General features: G+C 41.1%; 1 long non-coding RNA gene across 1 annotated transcript in view; it reads left to right on the top strand.

Annotated features, from left to right (window-relative positions):
- Window positions 1-14,381: 14,381 nt before the first annotated feature.
- Window positions 14,382-16,137, top strand: part of LOC121920628 — a 22,108-nt gene continuing 20,352 nt past the window's right edge. Inside the window, exon 1 of the long non-coding RNA XR_006101736.1 lies at window positions 14,382-14,418. This is a non-coding gene — a long non-coding RNA (uncharacterized LOC121920628). The remainder of the gene's footprint in view (window positions 14,419-16,137) is intronic.

Genomic DNA, 16,137 nt, shown 5'->3' with positions numbered 1-16,137 from the left:
CCTGGCCCAGTCTGTATTCCATCAGGTTCAACACCAAGAGTTGCTCTATACCTAGAGTTATGCATTTGTGACTGACTCAAATTCATGATCCTTATTCAATAGAGTAGAGAATATGTAGGGATCATGAAAGTCTTCCAATTCAGATTTACTGAACATCAGCAGATGCAATATATAGGCATCTTCTGTCCTGTCAGTTGGAGAACAAGTTGATCCTGCTTGTGACTGTTGCTCCAGAGATCACTCGGGGGTGAGGGTGGAGTGGGGTGAAAATGTCAATTTGCTGCATACTGATCGACAGGAGAAGAGAAGCCCATTGCTTGCAGCAGCAGTTGCCCAGTAAGTCTTGAATGAGGAAGGGAGCTGGACAGGGAGATGCTCCTTATCCACATAATTATATTACTCAGTAGTTGATCTAGAATTGCTGTAATTTTCTCTACAGATGCACTCCATACATACTTTTAAAAAATCAGATGTGCTGTTTTTAAAAAAATCATCAACAGTTAAAGCAAAAAGAATACAAAAAACCTTTCTAAAGAAAACTGGAATACATCTATAGAGAAAATACAGTACTGACTGCAGTACCTCTCAGCAACCAGTCCGTTGACAAAAGACTTCCTGGATAAAGTTGTCTTTGTCTTCCTGTGAGAGGACCTGAGGAGGGGAACCTGCTAGGCTCCCTCAGTAGGGAGTTCCTGTGTTTTGGAGCAGCCATCAGAAAGCTCCTCTCTTGTATCCCCACCTAATGGTCTTGTATGGGTGGTGGGACAGGTGAGTATCTTTGTCCAAGATCTCAAAGTCTATAGGAGAACAGTCAATAGCTTCAGATAGCATCAGTCAGGATATCCTACTAGGTTGCCTGAGAAAGGCAAGGGTCGATACAAGTTGGAAATGACTTGAAGGCACACAGCAATAACAACAACAACCTTTACTAGGAATGGATGAAAAATTCATTTCAGATTTGCATTTGATCACAATTTACCAAAATATGCAACATTTGAATGGGGGAGAAAACGAAACTGACAGATTTGCCCATTCCTAATCTGTGGTAATGATGAAACTGTTGTTTTCTTTGAAGCATGTTTGCATAATATCTATCAAGGCAGGGGGAGAGACGTTCAAGGCCAAATTGCTCTACAAGCACATCAAATCCCCCCCTGCTTTTTTTTCTTTTTCTTTTTTCTTTCTTTCTTTTTCTGCTGGTTCATGCTTTTGAATTTTGCACTAGGTCACTTTGTTCGGAGGGTGTGGAGTGAATGCAGTTGAAGCTGCTGGCTCAGTAAGAGGTGCCTTGAACTTTAATTACTCCTTGGCACAAAATTCTGATTTGGCAACCTTAATTGTTTATCTTTGGTTATAGCTGCGTCAGGTAAGCTAACTTTGAAGGAGGGGGTGAAGGAGCAGATAAACAGTTCATGGAGACACCAGAAAACACATTCAATCCTTCCACATCTTGAAAAATTCAAAATAGTAGTTTTTTGTGCCTGGCCCAATCAAAATTTTGTTTATTATTTTGTAGGCAACAATGGCTTAAATCCAGTTGCTTGTCCCAACTAAGGTGAGACATGCCTTGATTGCATCTTGCTTGATTACTGTAACACTCTCTATGTGAGTCCACCAGTGGAAGTTGTTAAAAAAACATCAGTAAGGAGCTTATCCCATTAACAAATAAGCCGGCTTACCTCTTCCAGCTTGAATTGAGGATCCAGGATGCCCCTGGATATTATCATACCTAAATTGCCACCTATCTCCCCAGGATGCCACCGCCTGGATGCATTCCGAGGCAAAACCTCGCTCTGTCTGTCAGCATTTTTTTGAAGTTGGGGAGCAGCTCTCTAACTCCTTGGGTTCCTTCAAAAGGCAGTCCTTCACCTGGCATCCCCAGATTCAGAGACTACCGTGCTTCATTAACTGTGTAGTTAACTATTCACCCCCTGCAAGAGAACCCCAATAATACATGTCACAATACAGCCCAGGAACACTTTTAGACTACAGAATTATAGCACTGTGATTTCACTTGCCCATGGCTACACCATGTGGAATCCTGGGACTTGTAGGTTGGTGAGGCACTAGAGCTCTCTACTTGTGCATTCCAAATCCACCTCTCTAAACTGCCAGTCCCAGAATTCCTTGGGATCTTTGCAAGTCAGCTAAAGTGGAATTATAGCATCTAACTGTGTAGTGTGAAAGGGCCCTGGTTCTCATTCCATCCAGAAGTCTTAATCATTGCTTTGATTTTGGCAGCCTGATCGGGACAACTAGTTTGCCCATCAGGGTTGTGAATGACACCTTAAAATATGGATGTAACTCATGCTTGCCTCCTGATCAATCCCATCTTTATCTCTCATTTAAAGTAAATGGTACGCATGCAGAGACCCCCTTTATTATCTTATTATCTTAATTTGCTTGTTAAGTTGATGTTTTGCAGAACCACAGATAAGTACTCCAAAATCTTCAACAGCTGTGGCCAACTTTCAGAGAAGAGGCCCTGTATCCCTGCAGCAGGCCAGCCAAAGCCTTACGCAATTTAGTATAAACTGCCTTTTGAGATATCTGCCTCATCAGTTCCAGTGGTGTGACAGACATCCCTCTACATGTGAGGGAAATCAGTCTTTGCTAATGGCTGTCTCCCTCTCCTCTAGTTAGATCAAGATCTTTGAAATCACTTATGGGTCTATCTTTTCATGTTTAGAGTCCACATAATACCGCTTCTCCATTCTGTACATACAACAGGCATAACCTAGACTTGTCCCTCCTGAATATTCAAACTCAAGGGCAAGGGTACAATGGAATTGTGTGGAACAGAAAATTTTGCTCTGTTCCAGTGTTTGGGGCTACTACATTATTCCATCTCTTCAGCTAGACACTGAGCCTCAAGAAACATGAAATAATATGTATAGTACTCCAGAGATTTTCTTTCTGCAACAGTAACATTGTTTTCTTAAGTTTAAGAAGTTATTGAAATAGCATTATTAATCACTTTCTTTTCCTGACTGCTGTTTGAAAACCCTGGTGTTTCTTCAGACCATCTGTTTGTTTGTGTGAAACTTGAATCTATCTGTTAGTTAAGTTCCCCCATTCTAACAGCTGGTACAGTGGAACTCATGGCCAGCTATAAAATGGAAAGTTGAGATTTATTATTTGTTGTTTGATTGTCATTTCTAAGCTTCCCTTCAGTATAAATATTAGCAGGTAGGTTGATCATATGCCCAAGAAAAGTATCCCAGATTGACTCAAAACAAGGAATCCGAAGTGCTATATCTTTTAAAAATAAAATTAATTGTACATTTTTAAATTTTTAAAAATGTACAAAATTGACTGGGGTCTAAAATTTTCACAGGAGGTTTTCCCCTCAGTCCCACTACCTTTCCAGGTGTGTTTGATGAGAGCAAGGGAGAGGGCCTTCTTGGTGACGGCTTTCAAGCTTTGGACTCCCTCCCTACTTCTTCTTGTACTTCTATTGACATGTGAATTTTTTTTCCAGAAGGCTTTCAGGAATTTATTGTCATGCGTTTTTGATGGTGTTCTGTTTTGTTGATTTTTTCTTTGGTCTTATAGGGTTTTAAGTGGTTTTAATTTTATAGGTTGTTTTTTTTAAACCCTTTGGGGCAGCCTGAAGTTTTTTGGCTCCAGGGCTGCCTTGTCCTCCTCCTGTTACCTTGCCCCTCAGTTCCAACACTGGATGGCTATTCACATGTGTATCTCACTGTCCTGCCTGGTAGCATGGACACTGGTGAGGATCACTCACTTCTGAGGTCAGAACGAGGCACCCAGCCTTGATCATATAGCTTGGTGCCTTGTTCTGACTTCTGAATAAGTGATTCTCACCAGCAACTGTGGTGCTGGGCAGGACAGCAAAATATGTTCCAAACAGCCACCTGACATCAGAATGGAGGGCTCCAGTTCTTCCAGAAAGTTCTAGAGTAAACAAGAAGTTTTTAAAATATGTATTAAGAAGGATATATCCCAGGTTTGGTGTGAATGTGCCAGATGTCATCTGGACTGTTTGCACCAGACTTGGGGGTTTGGCTGGGCATTATCCAGACTCTCCACTAAAAAGACAGGGAGAAGCTGGTTTATTTGGCCCATGAAGACGGAGCCTTAATTGCATTTTAACCATGGTGGGTTACAGACCGCCATTAAAGTATGGACTGAGTCCGTACTAGGGTTAGGAAGGTGCGGTGCTTCCGCACCCCCCCTAACCCTAGTACGGACTGAGTGCGTACAAAATGGCGGCTCACCTTCCACAAGGGGGCCGCCATGACGACGTCACGACCGCGCCACCTCTACACGGGGCGGCGCGGATGTAACGTCGTCGGTCCATGCCAGGGTGCCTAGGGCGCCCTTTCCGCGGACCAGGAAGGAGCTCCGTTTTGGAGCTCCTTCCTGGTTTGCGACGGCGCTTTGCTTCGCTAGGCGCAGCCTTCAGATGGCTGCGCCCAGCAAAGCAATGGAGAAAGGGGCCAAGCAGCCCCTTTCTCCTTCTCCCCACCGCCGCGGGGTGTCCTTGGGGCTTGAAGCCCCAGGGACACCCCTTTTCAGGCTGCGGGGAAGTGGCGTTTTGCTGCTTCCCCGCAGCCTGAAAAGCGGCAGATCGGGGCCTCAGCGGCTGCCATTCTAGCAGCTGAGGCCCTGATACACCGGGGAAAGGGGCGGGTGCAGCCCGCCCCAAATGGGCGGTCTATAACCTGCCAATGACTTCTAATATAGTTTTCTAATATTTTTATATGTATTTTAATCTGTATTATAATCTTTGTAGGACACTTTACAAAAATGTAATATAAATAAGTAACAACATCCTGAAGGTACAGCATGTGCAGCTGTCTTTCTGGAGCTTTGGGTTTGGTCCTGATGGGATATTCATTGACGACTACCTGACAACCCCATGAAAGCCATCTTGAGCTCCCTGAAAGAAAGTTGTGATACAAATGTAATAAAATATGTGCTCCTTTGGGACAAAGGAACAAAACAGTGCTGGCTAGAACAGATTCACTTTTAAATAGGTTGGCTCTGCCTGTATACTACTTAGGTGTATGGCTTCCATCTCATGCTCACAAAGCTACACCATCCCTTTTTTGAAACAGGCAATATACGATAATGATTTTACAATTAAATCATATGTGAAAATGAAAATGTGGTGATTGCTTATATTACATAGTCGTCCCTTTGGGTAACAGTCTGGAGGATGACAACTGATGTACCGGAGACAGATCACAGACAGAAAACTCATATAAATGAACAGTTGGCCTGGACAAACACATAATTAACATGTCATATACACGAGACTGCAGCTGGAATATCACATGGAAGTGTATGAAAATAACAGGGAAAAGTCAGTTCCATAGGGAATGAACATATGTTAGTATTTTGATTCCACCTCTGAATATGATGCACTTGAAGATATCTCTCAAGAGAAAGTGTTACAAAAAGATCCGAAAAAGAATTGCAATAGCCTTTTTCAGCATGGCACTATCCCAATCAGTATGGCTCTTGTGTTGGACTACAACTCCCATAATCTCCAATCAGTATGGTTATTAATGATAATGAGGTTATGGGAGGGTATCAGGTCAGGACAGATTATATTAGACAGTGCCAGACTGCAGATTGCTCTTGGAAGCAAAAAACAAAACAAAACTATACAGAACATACTGAAGCGGGGGAGGTAAATCCTTATTACAAAGCAAGCCTAGCTTCAGAAGGAGGTGGATGAAGAACTAGCAAAGCCTTGACAGCAAGAATGCTAAGTTCAGTACAGTGGATCCTTGTTATACGCTGGGGTTTGGTTCCAAGATCCCCTGTGTATAACAAAATCCGTGTATGCTCAAGTCCCATTAAGTATAATGACATAGCAAAATGGTGTCCCTAATAAAAAATGGAACATCAAGGTAAATTTATACTTTTTTGGAACATTTTCAAACCGTGTATGCTTAAATCCTTGTATAAAAAATCCGTGTATAAGAAGGGCTGACTGTATTTCCCATTAATCATTTGCTCCTATTATTTTTTTCTATTTGGATTTGTTTATTCAGTTTTCAGATTACATGGTCTTCCGAGTCACTCTCTTCATGCCCATCATTCAATCATTTGCCACAGTCACAAAATTATTTCAGATGCCAAGGACAGATCCAGCCTTTTAGCCAAAAATTTCACACTTGAAATTCATATAAACTCTTTGTCTTTGTAGCAACCTTTGGGCCAGATGTCTAGCTGATATATTTAGAAACAATTTTTCACAGCCCCCAGCTCAATTGTATCAGTGTGTCTAGTCCTAATGAACTTAGAGGAATCATTGTTCTGCAGACAGTTCCACTGGCAATTGCAAAATTGCCTTTTCTTTTTGTTTGTGGAAATTTCACAATCAACCCTTTGACAAATACAAGCCAAGACTGGCCATCTTGCAACATAAGTTTATCAAAGCAACAGAAAAACACATCTGCAGCATCATGTCCTACAATGATCTACCATGTTGGATTCTGGCCTAGCGTTTGTCATGTAAAGGCCAAGCAAAAGCAAAGTGAAAGCATTTCATCTTTATTAAGTAAATTTTTGAGCAGGGCTTTGAGAGTTGGGCCTAATCATAATAAATATGAGAAACAAAGTGCTTCATATCGTTTTATTGAGACTGTGTTGAACAAACAGCTGCAACATTATACATGCTTGCATAGGAAGAGATTGTGCTGAACCCAGGCAAACATATTTCTCTTTAGTGGTATAATACAAAGATGTAGCTGTGTTAGTCTGTAGAATCAGTACGAATAGAGATCTTGTAGCACCTTTGAGACTAAATGAAAGAAAGAAATTGGAAGCATGAGCTTTCGCAGACTTCAGTCTACTTTCTCAAATGCATTTGTACTATTTCTCTGTAATTATTCATAGAACTGGGCTACACAGGCTAAACTGCATACATTTCTTTCTCCCATGGAGTCAAGCTTCCATGGATTTGAGGGTATAAATGAGGCTGGGAAAAGGAATTGCTTAAATCACACCTTTCCTGGTATTTGTTCATTCCAACTCATCCCATGAACCAGGATCCACCACAAGATGAAAAGATACAAGAGTGCTATTCAAACAGTCAGTGGGAAGTGAAAGGATCAAGCAGCCCCTGCTGATGCTCACCTTGTCCACTTTCAACTATGATCTCTGAAGTTGCTTTTAATCATAAAAAGCACTAGAGGAAAGAACTGGGTAAGTGTCCAGTACATGCACTTTGACTTGCATGATAACTCAACAGCATCGATGATATGGCTGGGCACCTCGTTTTGACCTCAGAGTGAGTGATGTGCAGCAGCAGCAGCAGATACCCCTACTGGCAGAGCAGGATGTCTTTCAAACAGCTTCCCAACATTAAAATGGAGGGCCTTGGATATTCTGGCAAGATCTGGAACAGTTATTTTAATACAATTTAAGAGGGGTATACCCCAGTTTTGGTGCTGGACTTTCCTGTGAATGGTTTGTTACTGAAGCATTCCTGGAGCTTCATGGGTTAAGTCCTGGATAACTGCAATGTGTCTGAAAATCTTCAGAGCGGTTGCTGATAATCTAGCATGTTATTTCTTCAAGCTATAATTCCTTATTTTTTTCATGAGACTTGTGCTAATATTCTGTTGTGTAACTACACCAGTCTCACTTGGCTGCAATAAGTGGCAGGGGCAGCAGAAATGTTGTTATGGGGAGGAGGGTATTTGCTCCCCCTCCATGAAATTTTCCTTCACTCTCCAAATTGCAGGATCTTAAAACTTCTTTTTAGGCATCCAAAGAAAAAGGGCAGGCAAAGTTATCAATGAAATGTGAATAAAGCAAAGGTAAGAATTCTAGGGGTGAACAGTTTCCAATATCCCACTTTCTGCAGTGCTAGAAATTTGGGAAATTTGCCTTTATTTCTCTCCCCCCACCCATTGCTACACTCCTGTCAGGCAGCACAGCAATGGGAGCAGGAAAGTCACAAACACATCCCTATGAAAAAAAAGGAACAGGCATTTTAGCAAGAGTCCTTCAAAGAGTCCTTTTAATTCTGAGATTCCCCCAAAAGGCCAACATTGAAGTTGGTTGCCTGGAGCCACACATTGTGGGAGTGACCAAAACAACCTAGCATGAGCCACAACAATATATGCACATCTGTCCCTTGGGGCTTTTTTGATTCAATATGTCTCATATATATAGAGAGGGGTGGTGGTAAAAAGTTGCATCTGCTACTGGGAATTGCAAGCAAATACTTCAGCATAACAAAAATGCACTGAGAGCTGGACTGGGACACTGGGAGGCCATGATTCAAATCCCCACTCAGCCATGGAAACCATCCAGGTGACCTTGTGTAAGTCAGGCTCCTCTAATCCTTACGGGGAAGCAATAGAAACCTTCCTCTGAATAAATCTTGACAAAGAAAACTCTAGGAGCCTTATTACACTAGATGAATCCCACTCAGAAACGGGCTTTTAAAAGTAGAAAAAAACGCAAATATGGGATGTTTTTGAGATGCATTTGCACCAAACAGTTCGAGAAGTTCCCCAAAATAAAAAGGTGTCATTTTTGTCCACTTTCTGTTTGCTTTATTTTCACATTATTGCAGTTTGGAAGAAACGTTGTCTGAAAAACATCCCTCATTTTCAGGCTTTTCCACTTTTAAATCCCTTTTCTGAGCAGGATTCATCTAGTGTAATAAGATCCTATGATAGGATTGCCATATATCTGACTCAACCTGAGGCAAGTAAAATTAACAACAACAATACCATTTTAATAAAAAAAAAACACCCCACCCCACCCCCAGAACTACAACTACAAATAGCAGCACTGCCAGCAACACTTGTCCTATATGTTTTTCCCTTTATTATATACTGAAAATGATATCTCTGTGTTATTTGCCAGCTATGAAGTTGTGCCATTGGCATTCCTATTTTATCACTAGTTCTTCCCTTCCTAAGGTGGTTTATTTTCTGACTGAGCTCATCATGTTTTCACTTCCCTGATGCATATAGCAGAAATAGGTTTAACCTATTTTATGGTAACTTAGCCTGAGCACACATGTTGTCTTTTTTCAGTGTTGTACTGTATAGATTTTGCTTATTTCTGAGCACGTATTTAATGTAATTTAACGTATTTAAAAAAGCTGGATCAAATGATTGGTACAAAGTGTCTCTAATGACTACGTAGAGAGTAACCACTTTCCCTAGTACATTTCAAGGGTCTGGACTCACTCCATAATCCAGAAATCACTTACTGTCAAAATGTGCAGTGGAGCATGCAGGACTGAGAGTTCCCACTTTACAGCAATAAAGCTGTAGTGTGTTCACAGCATATTTATTGCTGATGCTTTTTTATTTCCCTGCAGTTCCATCAATGACCCTTGAAATACTGACAATCAAAAGGTGGGGTCTTAACACAGGGTGGCCCCCTCTGCTTTTGATTGTATCATCTGTGATCACAGCAATGGAGCATGGCTGGAGGGCTTTAACTCTTGCCTTCCTACAGTTACACTCAGCTAGCCAAGCATAACCTTCAAAATACAGTGTGTTATCAGTACATAATGAAGGTAGAGATTTCAGATCCACTTTGCTTTCTCACAGATCATACATAACATGGTGCTTAATGCTGATTTTAAAAAGAGAGGGGTTTTTTTTTAATTGGGTTGTAATTTTCTCACACTGTGAGTATATTTAAACATTTTGTTTTATACTTTGGGGAAAGTAAAGATTCGGGGAAATGTAAACATTTCAGTGGACCAGAGTGGAAGCAATTCACAATAGAGTGAATTCTACTTGAGGGCTGCAATTAAACTCTCAGTGACATAATACATGTTTGGCAGGCAAAGGATCCCAGGTTTTGTTCCTGGCATCTGTAGGAAATAAAATAAATAAATAAATAAACAGTGCTTCAGATATGAGAGATTTGCTGTCAGACAGAGAAGACAATGCTGGACAAACTGGACTAGTACTCTGAGTTAGCTTCATATCCATGTCCTATTCTGCTCTGGCAATGAGAAGTGAATGTAGACCACTCAGCCATTCTTTGTTAACAATTTGCAAACAGCTTTCAAATAACATTGTTAAGATCCCTCCTGGTTTGTATACTGTAGTTGATCCAGGCCCAATAGTTGTAAATTTGGCCCCCATTGTCCAGTGACAGTAAAAAAAAATCAGTTGGATAGCTTGAAGTGGTAGCCAGAACCTTTGGAGAAGTAAGAGACAGCATTTGTGTTTTAGACCCTTGACCTTCCTGGGAGGATTCCAACGTGCCTTAAAAAGGGTATTGGAAAGATTTCAGCTTTTGATAGCTTTCAAGACCATTGCAATGTTGTCTTTATGGACTCCTTCTCTGGGATAGGAGCTGGGGACACTGTTTTGTTATTATTCCGGCCCTTCCTGGAGAGGTGGGTACAGACTCCTAGAAGATGCATGTTGAACACTGGACATAGCCCTCTGGAGTCTCCCAGGATGTTATCTTATCTCTGTGGAATGATGAATGCAGACCAGAAGACAGCATTTTGCATTTTGTTGTCCTGTTAGCAGGCAAAATCTCAGGCCTTTGATGATGACTACTTTTTAAAAGGGGATCTTAATAACTGCTTTTTAGTTCTTTAATGGAAGCTTATATCATTTTTTAGGTTCTTGTTTAGTAACATTTTAATTCTAATCTTTATAATCTTTGTAAAATTTTAAAAGTACATTGTAGTTGTTTTTAATTTTTATGTTGCCTTGAATCCAATATTTGGTGGGAAATGTAAGACATACATAAAAGAAAATAATGGGCTGGAATTCTATTGAGTGGTTACAAATGTGTTCCCTCAAGTTACTCACATGTGACTGTTTCATATTCATTATCACTATGTAGCTCTTAGTTTAGGAGATACTTAGGGGCCATGACCCCCCCCCCCCATTCTTATGTACTGAGCAGCAGCTGCTGCAATTGATAGGGAACCATTATCAATTGGGATGCAGCTGACCTATGGTCCCACTCCTTGTTGCACAAGTGATCTCTGGTGCAAGGAGAAATTGCTACAGGGTCCCTACTCTGTATGTTCTAATGGAGATTCTCAAGGGAAGGGGTGGGACCATCCTCTAGCTGCTTCCTAATCAACAGGGGAACAGATCTACATTGATTGCATCTGTTGCTGCTAGCGGATAAATAGGGATTCGGGGAGACTGGGACAGGGTTCACTGCATAGCACCATAACATATGGTGCTTAAACATTCGTAACTCTCCAATAGGATTCCAGCCATCATAAATAATAAATTGGTCCTCCTGCTATTTAATATACTGTATACATGAAACCACTAAGAGAAGTTTCCAGGGTTTAGGGATTCTATGTTACTAGTCTGCTAAGGATCCCCAGCTCCTTATTTTTTCCATCTAAATCCAAGATTCTAAACCAGAGTCTAATGTCAGTTTATGTCTAATGGACAGTGAAGGAAGCAGACAAGAAAAAAAAGCAACTAATTTGAAATGTGGTGCTGGAGGAAACCTCTACAGATACCACAGAATGCTAAATTAATGATTCTTAGTACTCTCTGAACACTTACTGGAAGCCAGTTGACTAAACTGAGGCTGCCATGCTTTGGACATATCATGAGATGATGTGACTCAATGGAAAAGATGATAATGGTTAGTAAAGTGGAAAGCAGTGAGGGAAGAGAATGAACATAACATATATACTCAGCTATAAGTCAACCTCATGTATAAGTCAAAGGCAGATTTTTGGGCCCAAATTATAGATTTTGATATGACCCATGGATAAGTCAAGTGTAAAACTTAGGGGCATGTAACACAGGATCTAAAGCAGTGATGTCCAAACTCTGGCCCTCCAGGTGTTTTGGACTTCAGCTCCTTGAAGCCTCAGCCATCTTGGCTAATGGTCTGGGATTCTGGGAACTGAAGTCCAAAACACCTAGAGGGCCAGAGTTTGGACATCACTGATCTAAAGGATGAAGCAAAGGAAAACAACACAAAACAGCTGACAAAATTCCAGCAGGCATATCTGTTCATGCTCATACTAAAGGCTGGGTGGATGAGAGAACAGCAAAGGGTCAGTGCTTCCAGGACTGATCACACTTTCGCCTTTCACCAGGGATAGTTCCTTTTTCAATAAGAGTTACAGTGTTTACAGTACTTAAATTGAACTGTGGATAAGTTGAATCAGGCTTTTCACATCAATTTTTTGACTAAAATTTCTAGACTTCTACATGAGTATATGCAGTACTACAAGGGAATTGGCTGAATCTAGGAAGCCAGAGTCCTGAGTTTGCAAGACCTATAGCTGAGGATTGGGCTCTTGGAGATCTCTCATTCATAGGGTAGCCATAAATCAACTTAACAGCAAAGGACAACAATAATAACATCAAGAAACGGTCAGTTATGGAAAGAGAATCCAGGCAAGGAACAAAAGGTCTTCCTATTCAAGTGAAAAACATGCAAGGGAACTACCTGTGAATGAAACTACATGTGAAAGGAATCTAGGAGTCCAAGTAGACCATAAGTTGAACATGAGTCAACAGTGCGATGCGGCAGCTAACAAGGCCAATGCGATTTTAGGCTGCACCAATAGAAGTATAGTGTCTAGATCAAGGGAAGTAATAGTGCCACTCTATTCTGCTCTGGTCAGGCTCCACCTGGAATATTGTGTCCAGTTTTGGGCACCCCAATTCAAAAAGGACATTGAGAAACTGGAACGTGTCCAAAGGAGGGCGACTAAAATGGTGAAAGGTCTGGAAACCATGCTCTATGAGGAACGACTTAGGGAGCTGGGGATGTTTAGCCTGGAGAAGGTTGAGAGGTGATATGATAGCCCTGTTTAAATATTTGAAGGGATGTCATGTTGAGGAGGGAGCAAGCTTGTTTTCTGCTGCTCCAGAGAATAGAACGTGGAACAATGGATGCAAACTACAGGAAAAGAGATTCCACCTCAACATTAGGAGGAACTTCCTGACAGTAAGGGCTGTTCGACAGTGGATCAAACTCCCTCAGTGTGTAGTGGAGTCTCCTTCCTTAGATGTCTTCAAACAGAGTCTAGATGGCCATCTGTCAGGGATGCTTTGATTGTGATTTCCTGCATGGCAGGGGGTCGGACTGGTTGGCCCTTGTGGTCTCTTCCAACTTTACGATTCTATGATTCTATGATTCTAGGAATTCAACCTTCCTGGATCAGGCTACATCCCCTCTGGATATTCAGGTTTATATTTTGGGTGTGTTTCTGCACTGAACCCTGAACCTGAATGCCCAGGTTATTACTAGCTGAAGGTGTGTATATACTGTAAAACGATATGCAACAGGTGTGTTTATTCGTGGAAATGCCTGGTCTGGCTCCCCTGCTTATATATTAAAAGCCTACTTAAACAAACAGGTCTTTCCCTGCTGGTGAAAGGAAGGTTCATCAGGTTGCTGGCCTATTTTAGAATACAAGTCAGATGCTGACATCCATTGAGGAAAGTGCTGAATTTGGACAGAAAGAGCAGGCCCTTCTCTTGGCTCCACCACACTCAGAGGCATACATGGTGGGGACATATTTGTGTGCCTTCTCAGCAGCTTCTCTTACAAAAATCTATCCCCCAAATAGATCCAGCACTTAGAATCACTCCTTTAAAGTTAGGGACTGAGGCCTGGAGTGCATTCACTGTCCTCCCACAGACAAGACTGCTACCACTCACCACTACCCAGAAACTAATCCAAGTCACAGTGAAGGGTTGATCCTGTCCCCGGGGGGGGGGGGTCATTTCTCCTGGGTTTCAAGACTGCTGTTTAGGAATTGTTTGGCTGTTGTGGCTTCTTCTTCCCCATCCCATTAACATTCTGAATTATTACTTCAGCTATTATGGCTGCTTCACACAGTCATTTTGGTTTTGGCACGTGAATGTGTCCTAGATTCCAGGCATTCTTTGAACGTGTTGCAAAACAGGCCCACTCATTATCAAAAGAAAGAGAACATGTGAAGGAGAAAAGGGAAGCATTACAGTAATATCCTTTTCTGGAATACCAGGCTCTGAAATTGCACACCAGCAATGGTTCAGAGACTGTCTTTTTAAGATCAATCAACTGATACCTCTTTTTAGAGCAAGCTGGAGGGTTGGGGAATAAAAGATGGTGGAAAAGCATTGCTGTCCCTTTTGAGAGCCTCTTCCTCTTTTCCTAGAAAATAAGCCGTAAGTCACATGTCCTTGTTTTGCTGCTCTTCAGGAATTCCCGTTCCTACTTTGGTCAGATTGTAAATAAGGAAACCTGATCCCTCAAGGACATAAACAGAAAGAGAACAAGATGTCCATAGAAAGATACTGGAGAGAGTTCAAACCCCATGCTGCTTTATATTTGTATATACCATAATTTTGTCAGCCGTTATTAAATGCCTTGGAGAGGGAGAAAAGGGAGAGGCTTGAGGGTTGTGGGATAGAAACAGCCTTTAAAGCAGACAGCGCTTGCTTTTCAAGGCACTGAAAATAAGTGAGTGTCTCTGCACTTGTGCCTGTAATACTGCCAATGCTTGTTTTTTAATTTGAAAACAAATGGTTGATTTGCAAGCATAATTCTTCTCCATAGGTTGCTTTGATAAATCTGAGCTTTACCAAACAGTTTTTAGTGATATGTACATTTTAAACTTTCATTATTGTTCTCTGTTATGTCAAGGCTATTGAAAATGAGCATTGGCTTTGTCAAAACTCGACCACAAGGCAAAAGAACTGATTCTTTCATGTAAGTTCCAGGCATATTTTTTCTTACCATTGCCATGCATCTATTATTGCATGGTAAATGACAGTAGTGAACAAAAGACACTCACTTTTTACAGTGTTTTTACTCATAAAATGAAGGAAGCAAAAAGTGGGAAGCATCCAAATTAAACAAAACAGCATCTGTTTGGAACTACATCTCAAGAGGCTCAAATGATAGTTCGGGGGCCCATTGGTTTGGGAGTTCCTGGTCCACAGAATTTTTGAAGGTTTTAAATGTGTTTATTTTATTTCATTATTCATACCACAGCCTAAGCATAAATTTCCAAAAAGTATTGTCAATGATAAATTGCTATAGAAATCTATATTTTTAATTACCAATAATGGTGGGGGTTTTTTCAGTGTTTAAGAGTCCAAATATGACTTCCACTGTGCTTTCCTCAGAATTCAAACTGTGTCCAACAGTTCTTTTCAAAGTAGCCCTTGTGATCCACAAGGACCTATGCTTCTAGAGCCAGATCTGGATAGACTCCATGTTTCAATAAATGTGTCCTCTTAATGACTCATTACTTTCCTTTATTGAATCCCTGGCTTCTGCATATAGTTCCTCTGGTTCTTGGTCGATTATGCTTAATAGTGCAAATCTGTTTCTTATACTGTCTATGAATTCTGTTGAGATGTTGTTCAGATATGGTGACTGATTTTTATTTTTTCTTCAGTTTTACTCTTAGTTTTGATATAAGTAGTTCATGGTCTGTATCGCAGTCAGTACCTGGTCCAATTTTAGCCACCAGGATGCAGCTTCTCCATATTTACCTTTCAGATATGTAATCTATTTGGTTTTTGAGTTGGCCATCTGGTGATGTCCATGTGTGTAGCCTTCTTTCAGGTTGTATGAAGGTGTTTCCAATGAACAGGTTATTGTCCTCACAAAAATCTATCAGACGTTCATGTGTCTCATTCCTTTTGCCTAGTCTGAATTTGCCTACTGTTTTTGATCCTTCACTTCTTCCTACTTCTTCCTGCCTTGGCATTTTAATCTCCTATTATCAGCTTGACGTCTTGTGTTGGTGTGTTGTCAGTTTCTTCCTGTAGTCCTTCATAGAATTTTTCTATTTCTTCTTCTTTTGCCTCGTTGGTTGGTGTGTATACTTGTTCTATCATGATATTTATAGGTTTGTTGCTGCTCTATTATTCTTCCTGATGTGGCTTTCTGACATTTAAGAAAGCCATTTTTCATGTGAGAAAGGACTAGCCCTAGCCACAGGTGACCTGAGGACATGTTCCAGGACAGACCTAGAACAGTCTCCTGTGAGTGGTTCCACCTAGCAGAGAAAGGGGATATTGGTGTCAGAATGGAAAGCTGCCCTTCAGGAACATTTGTTTGTCATCACTTATCCTCTTGGAAAGAATAGTTGAAATTCTTCCAGGAAACATTTTTAAATGACATTGGTTTCTATTCCTCAGGGAGATTGATTTTTGTGTTCTGCCTGTC

Source organism: Sceloporus undulatus, chromosome 2 (genome assembly GCF_019175285.1).
Source record: "Sceloporus undulatus isolate JIND9_A2432 ecotype Alabama chromosome 2, SceUnd_v1.1, whole genome shotgun sequence".
In the NCBI taxonomy this organism is placed as follows: Eukaryota; Metazoa; Chordata; class Lepidosauria; order Squamata; family Phrynosomatidae; genus Sceloporus; species Sceloporus undulatus.
This window is presented reverse-complemented; position numbering and strand designations above follow the sequence as displayed.